General features: G+C 39.1%; 1 long non-coding RNA gene across 1 annotated transcript in view; it reads right to left on the bottom strand.

The window, feature by feature from the left end:
- Positions 1-6,845, bottom strand: part of LOC102471679 (uncharacterized) — a 31,450-nt gene that overhangs the window by 15,622 nt on the left and 8,983 nt on the right. The window lies entirely within an intron of this gene.

The raw sequence follows: 6,845 nt of genomic DNA, 5'->3' as shown, positions 1-6,845 counted from the left end.
AGCAAAAACCTGTTAAAAAAAAAAAAAAGATTCAAATAGAGAAAGCCTTGTTCAGGACGTTGATTTTATTTTCAAGACCCTGAAAGAGTCATGATAAATCTCCCCTTGATTAAGAAGAAGACTTTTATTTCTAGAGAAACTACTTTTCATCTAGAAAGAAGATTATGATGATAATAAAAGAAAAAAAAAAAAAAAGAAGAAGACTTTTATTTCTAGAGAAACTACTTTTCATCTAAATTAGCTTGTAACTTCAGAAATTTTGTCTCATGTGTAATAATCCATAAATTATTACTAATTTCATGTTGGTGAAGTTAAAAATCATGAAAAACTATTCAATGCAATTTACAGCTTGACAGAGAAAAAAGATTCTGTTTAACATGTAGTAAATCACTCCTCCATTGGATTCTGATAAAGGCTTAGAGAAGGTGGGAATAGAGAGAAGACAGAATCAAATTTGGCCCTTTCTTTCCTGGGATTTAATATTCAGCTGGAGTATGTGATTTTTCTCAAGTGGAAAAGCAGATCCCACATCCTTTCAAGCGTTTTCTTTCCTTTGAAGTGTTTGATATTTTGAGGAACATTGGGAGGTCGCTTTCTCTGGATTTCAGTTTCCTGATTTTCCTCAGTTTTGTTTGTGCTTTGACATGGGTGGGGGAGGCTGGACTACAGTATCTTTGGAGAAAAGCACCTTGAAGTTCACTGTAGGTGCTGGTCACATAGTGAATGTTCCTTTCTGGAGCTTGCAAACCATTTTCTCCACTCAGATGCTAAGCTTCCATCACCAGCTATCTGTTCACAAGAAGGCAAGGCCCGGCAGGACGGTGCCTCACCGTGAGCGCTGTGGGTTGTGTGTCCACCCTGAAAGACACATCTATTCATCTGTGCTCTCTGCTGCCCACACCCAATTACTGAAAGCCTCTCCCCAGAAAGGCAAGTAACCTGCTCAGCCCAGGAATCTGGTCTTTTATGCCAGTCCGCTCTTGCTGTTGGCATTTTTTCTATTCTTAATTACCCTACTTGCCACCAAATCCTGTTAGGATGAATGGCACGATTCATATCACACAACAGAGCCACTCTCTGAGCAAATGCCCTCTACAGACACCAATAGTACAAAAAGCGCAAAGGAGGAACGAACCAAAAGCAGAAGAGGGAAAGTGTCTTGAGATGAGTGACGTAGACCTTGCCAGCATCTGCCCTGGGTTACTGAATCTTCCTGGAGACCTTGGAGGTATGAATCAATGAGACTTTAGGTTTATGCTGCAAACTTCAGTCTCCTCATTGCCAGACTGAAGCATGAGGCATCCCCTGTGATTACTGCGAAAGGGGGTTACTTTTTAGTCTTGCCAAGAATGATCTTTGTCTCCTACTTCTCATCTGTGAAGGTGGCTCAAAATGGCACCACAGCAAGTTTGCCAAATTAAAACACAAGATCTAAGCACCTACAGGCTAACTACTCCTATTTGTTTTTTACTGTCTCTATTTTTTTCTGGTCTTGGTTGCCCTTTTATCCCTTCTGAACTCATGTTCCTGCCTATTGCATCCAGCTTAAGTAACCATTGCTCAAAAGACAAATCCACACAATTGTCCAAGGGTAGATCAGCTGGATTTTCTGATCGGACACCTCATCTTTTATAGATTTCCAATCTCAGGTCATTGGGTAAAACAAAAAGAAAAAATATGTCATTTGTTACCTCTGCTTTCTCCAGCCAACCTCTCCAGTTTAAAATACAACACAGCTCTTTGTGTTTGTTTACCACTACATTCCCGTGTCCCATGACGGCAGGTCTGTGTCTTATTTTTTCTTACTGTGTAGAATTTATGTGATCCTGTCATTTCGCTTCCTTCACTGTTTTTCTTGACTGTAATCAGGAAATGAGATGACCGATAGCTAGAGGCACATCGTTATGAAAATAGTTAAGACAAATTAATGGTGATTAATTCTGATCATGTGGTTGAGAGTTATATTTGATGATAGTGTGCGTCTGTGAAAATAATTTTGTAATTAGAGCATAAAATATTGAATTAGTCATTTCGTGTATTTGGCCACCATGAATCTTCAAAGTGCTAAGTTCATCCTGTAGTTTTCACACATGACTAATTTCTTTTAAAAATAAGAAAATCTTGGGGGACCAGCAGTTGCATAATGGCTATGTCGCTGGACTCCTACGTAGTTAACCGCGGTTATTGTCCCGGACCCGATGACTTAAACTCATGCCGGGCGCATGTGCGTGCGTGCCCAAGATCCCAAGAGGAGAATGGAGGAGAAGGGATTATGGTGTGGCCATCCCCCCTGGGGGGTGATTTCTCGCTTTCTGTCTCTCTGTCTCTCTCTGTCTTTCTGGCAAGCGCATGCACTCTATAGCGAAAAACCTCTCCAAAGGAAAAAAAAAAATCTTGGAACCGATAGGTGTGTGGTGGTTGAGGCACTGGACTCCAATATGGCTGACTGCAGTTCGGGTCCTGGACCCGGTGGCTTGCTTTCTCACTTTCTAGCTCTCTTTCTCTGGTCAAATAAAAAAAATGATACCAATTGGAACCAGAAGTTGGTGTAATGGCTATGTTACTGGACTCCCATGTGGTCAACTCTAGTTTGAGTCCCACACCTGGTCACTTGAACTCACTCCAGGTGTGTGTGTATGCGTGCCCAAGATCGTGAGAGAAGAATGGAGGAGAAGGGATTGTGGCATGGCCATCCCCCTGGGGAGGGGGGTGATTTCTCACTTTCTGTCTGTCTCTCTCTATCCTTTTTTTAAATTTAAATTTATTAATTTACATTCATTCACTGTACAACATTACAGCATACAAAATGAGATTTTCCATCCAGAGTAAACTGTATATTGTCTCAATCAAGCACATCAACATACATGTTATTGTCAACAAATAATTTTCCATTTCTTGTTTCCTGTATGTTTTGCTTTTTTCCCCCCATCCTTGATTCCCTATCTCTTACCCTCTGCCATCTCCCACTCTCCTCCCACACTGTCTCTGGTGTCTATGTTTGCTTTCTATACTGTTCCCCCGCCCCACATTTTATTGAATTACTAAAGATCTTAATTAATCTAAATATTTTCATAGCAAACACAGTTGATATATACATTTCCATGAACAAAAGTCTAACTTATATAAAGTAGCACCTAGCTGGGATTATATATCTTACTGCAGTCATTCTGGTGAGTGCACGTGCCCTATAGCAAAAACCTCTCCGAATAATAATAATATCAATAAAAAAAATTTAAAAAATGATTATTTTTTAAAAACTAAGAAAATATTATTTGCAAAATACAGTGATATATCATTGCATCTCCATGACACTTCAATATCTCTTGACATATTTATTTTTTTCCCAGTATTATTACACTATTTTAATTTTTTAAAATTTCCTTTTCTCATGAGAGAAAGAGAAAAAGGGAGAGTGAGAGAGAGAAAGAGAGGAAGAGAGAGAGAGAAAGAGAGAGAGAGCAGCCCCAACAATATCTTCATGCCAGTCTCAGCTTCATGCCCAGATCATAGGCACACACACACACACACACACACACATACACACACACCTGATATGCACAGAGAAGGCCTGGGATATGAACCTTGGCCCCTAATATTATTTTTTAAAGCAGGTGGCATATTTAATTAACCATGTAATTTTTTTCTTTTCTTTATTAGGTTTTTGCCATAGGTCATGTGTGTTAGCCAGTGACAGAGAAAAAAAAAGTGAGAAATTATCCCCTGGGGGGGGGAAATAATTCTGTACTTCCTCTTCCATTCTCTTCCCAGAATTTTAGGCATGCATGCACAAGTACCTGGCGTAATGTTTGAGGTACCAGGTCTAGGGCTCAAACCATAGTCACTCATGTGGGAGTCCTGTGTCTTAACCATCCCACCACCTGCTAGCTCCAATAATGTTATTTGTAAAGAGATAAGAGAACTAACTTCTGTTAAGTATTATTTGTTAAGTATTTCTGTTAAGTATTATTATTATTCTGTTAAGTATTATTATAAGCAGAAAATGTGCACTATATAATTTAATTCCTTTAAAGCCCTGAAAAGTTAATCTCCATTTTTTGGTTATCTTCATTTTCCAGATGATGAAATTTGAAGCTTAGAGAGGTTGTCATTTTCACAGGTAGGAGATGGGACTAGAAAATTCAGATCCATTTAGTTTCAAACCAGTGCCTGAAAGCCCATGTCATTGCCTATGCTATGAAGTAGGATTTGTAGTTCATTTGGGTAATTGGAAATAAACCCATAAGGATTAACTTGTACATGTTGCATTTATGGTTTATCATGTTTGAATGGTGGGTCTGTGGGTCTAGCATTCTTAAAAAGTCAATGTGTTAAACTATTTACCTGTCATGGTAGAATAGCGGGATTAACAGATGTATTCAAGGGGATATCCTTCTGTTGGTAAATGAGGAGGCTCAGTGTCTACTGAGCAGAAGTGAGTAGTTCAGAGGTCTGTGGTTTCTGGGAGGTTAGAGGGAGACAGATTGATTTTGAGAGAAAGCAGAAAATGTAGGCAGATGGGAGGCCTGTTGCCATCAGCTAATGATTTAGAGGAAACAAGGTAGTTTCTCCTGGTATGTAAATCCTGGGACTTGTTCTATTTATTGAGAATAAACTAGATTAGAACCAAAACAGAAAAAATTGAATAAAGGGGCCAGCAGATGGCATAGAGGATATGCTGGACTCCCACATGGCCATCTGCGGTTCGAGTCCCAGAGGCAGTGACTTGAAACTCAAGCCAGGCGCATGTGCATGTGTGCCCAAGATCCCAGGAGGAGAACGGAGGAGAAGGGATTGCAGTGTAGTTATCCCTTCTGGGGGGCTGGTTTCTCACTTTCCCTCTCACTGTCTCTCTCTGTCTCTCTTTCCAGTGAGCACACATGCCCTAAGGCAAAAACTACCAAAATAAAACATGAATACAGAAGATACAAAGAAGCAAAGAAAATAGGACTGAAAAGAACTATCTCAAAATATTATCAGTAGTGAGGTCTGGAAATAGAGGTAAAAATTCTTTTTCCTGTTTGTATCTTATTTACCTTATGGATTCTTTCTATTGAGTATATATTATAAGTACAGTTGAGGAAAACATGTACTGGGGAGATACAATTTGATGGTTAAGTGGTTTGGATGCAAAGCCTGAGTTTTAAACTCAGCTCCACAACTTCTTTAACTTTGTGACTTTTGGCAAGCTATATACCTTTTAAAGCATCATTATCTTTATTTATAAAAGCACCTAATAGGGGTCAGGTGGTGGCACAGCCATAGTACAGCTGGGCCTATATGTAGAGGTGCTAGGTTTGTGTCCTAAAATCTCCCTGTACACACCAGGCACGTGTGTATAGTCATGGTCTGAGCTGGCTGAGACTTGTGTGGATGACACAGGGAGGACCCTGTTAGAGTCTCTGAACTTTAAAAAATTACTCAATAAAAGGACCCAGAAGGCACTATGGTGTTTAAGTTGCTGGATCCCCACATAGCTGACCCTGGTTTGAGTCCTAGACATGCTGGCTAGATGATCATGCTGGACATGTGTGAGTGCCCCAAATCTTCAGAGGAGAAGGGAAGAAAAGAGACTGTAGTGTGGCTATCATCCTAGTGCATGATTTCTCACTTTCCCTCTCTCTCTGGTCAGCTGCACATGGCCTATGGCAAAAACCTGGAAAAGAAAACAAAATAAAAAACAATAGCAACAACCAAAAAAAAAAAAAAATCTCTTAGAGGCCAGCAGGTAGTGTGGAGGTTAAAGCACTGGATCCCACATGGCCAACTGAAAGATTTGAGTTCTGACCTGGTGGCTTGAAAATCATGCTAGGCGAAGTGTTCCATATTTTTGATGAGGAAGTCCTTCCATGATATGAAAGAATTGAACACCATAAAAAAGAATTAAACAGAACTGTTAGACATGAAGGCTATAATACAGGAAATTAAAACCTCCCTTGAAAGTATCAAAAGCAGGTTAGACCATGCAGAACATTGAATTTTGGAAGAAGATAAAACCAATCACCTACAAGAAATTATTAAAAATACTGAGAAAACAGCCAAGAAAACTGAGGATAATATATGAGAAAAATGAGCTACCATGAAACACCCAAATATACAAATAATTTGTATCCCAGAAAGTGAAGAAACTAAGAAGGGCTTTGATAATCTAGTCCACAAAATCCTGGAAGAAAACTTTCCAAGTCTAGAGAGGCACTCAAACATCCAGACCCAAGAAATACAAAGAACCCCAAGTAGAATCAATCCAAGAAGACCCTCTCCACAGCACATCGTAGCTAGAGGGACACAGATAAGGTTTTTTGTCTGTTGATGAGGATGTGTATAGTAGTCTCAATTGGACTGGAATGAGGTATATATTATGCTGGATAAAGTCTCTTCACAATCTAAATAATGTATAGTGATTTAATGTATGAATAATAATTTAAAAATTAATAAAAAAATGACAAACCCACAAACAGAAAGAAAGAAAACCATGCTAGGCACATGGGTGTGTGTACCCAAAATCCCAAGAGGAGATTGGAGAAGGGATTGTGGCGTGGCTATGCCCTGGGGGGGAGGGGATTTCTCATTTTCTCTGGCAAATACATGTACCCTATAGCAAAAACTAAAAGAAAAAAATAATAGATGGTAACTATTACTATGATTAGTATAATATTTTATATAATATGTATTACCTATACTACCTGTACATATTATCTATAATATTAGGTAGCATAGAAAAATATAGAAAAGTCATGACTTTTTTTTTTTTTTTTTGAGAGGTTTTTGCTATAGGAAATGTGTGCTTACCAGAAAGACAGAGAGAGACAGAGAGACAAAAAGCGAGAAATCACCCCTAGGGGGGATGG

This window comes from Tupaia chinensis, unplaced genomic scaffold, assembly GCF_000334495.1.
Source record: "Tupaia chinensis unplaced genomic scaffold, TupChi_1.0 Scaffold000311_2, whole genome shotgun sequence".
Lineage (NCBI taxonomy): Eukaryota > Metazoa > Chordata > Mammalia > Scandentia > Tupaiidae > Tupaia > Tupaia belangeri.
The sequence above is the reverse complement of the archived record's forward strand: the minus strand, read 5'-3'. Positions and strand labels throughout refer to the sequence as shown.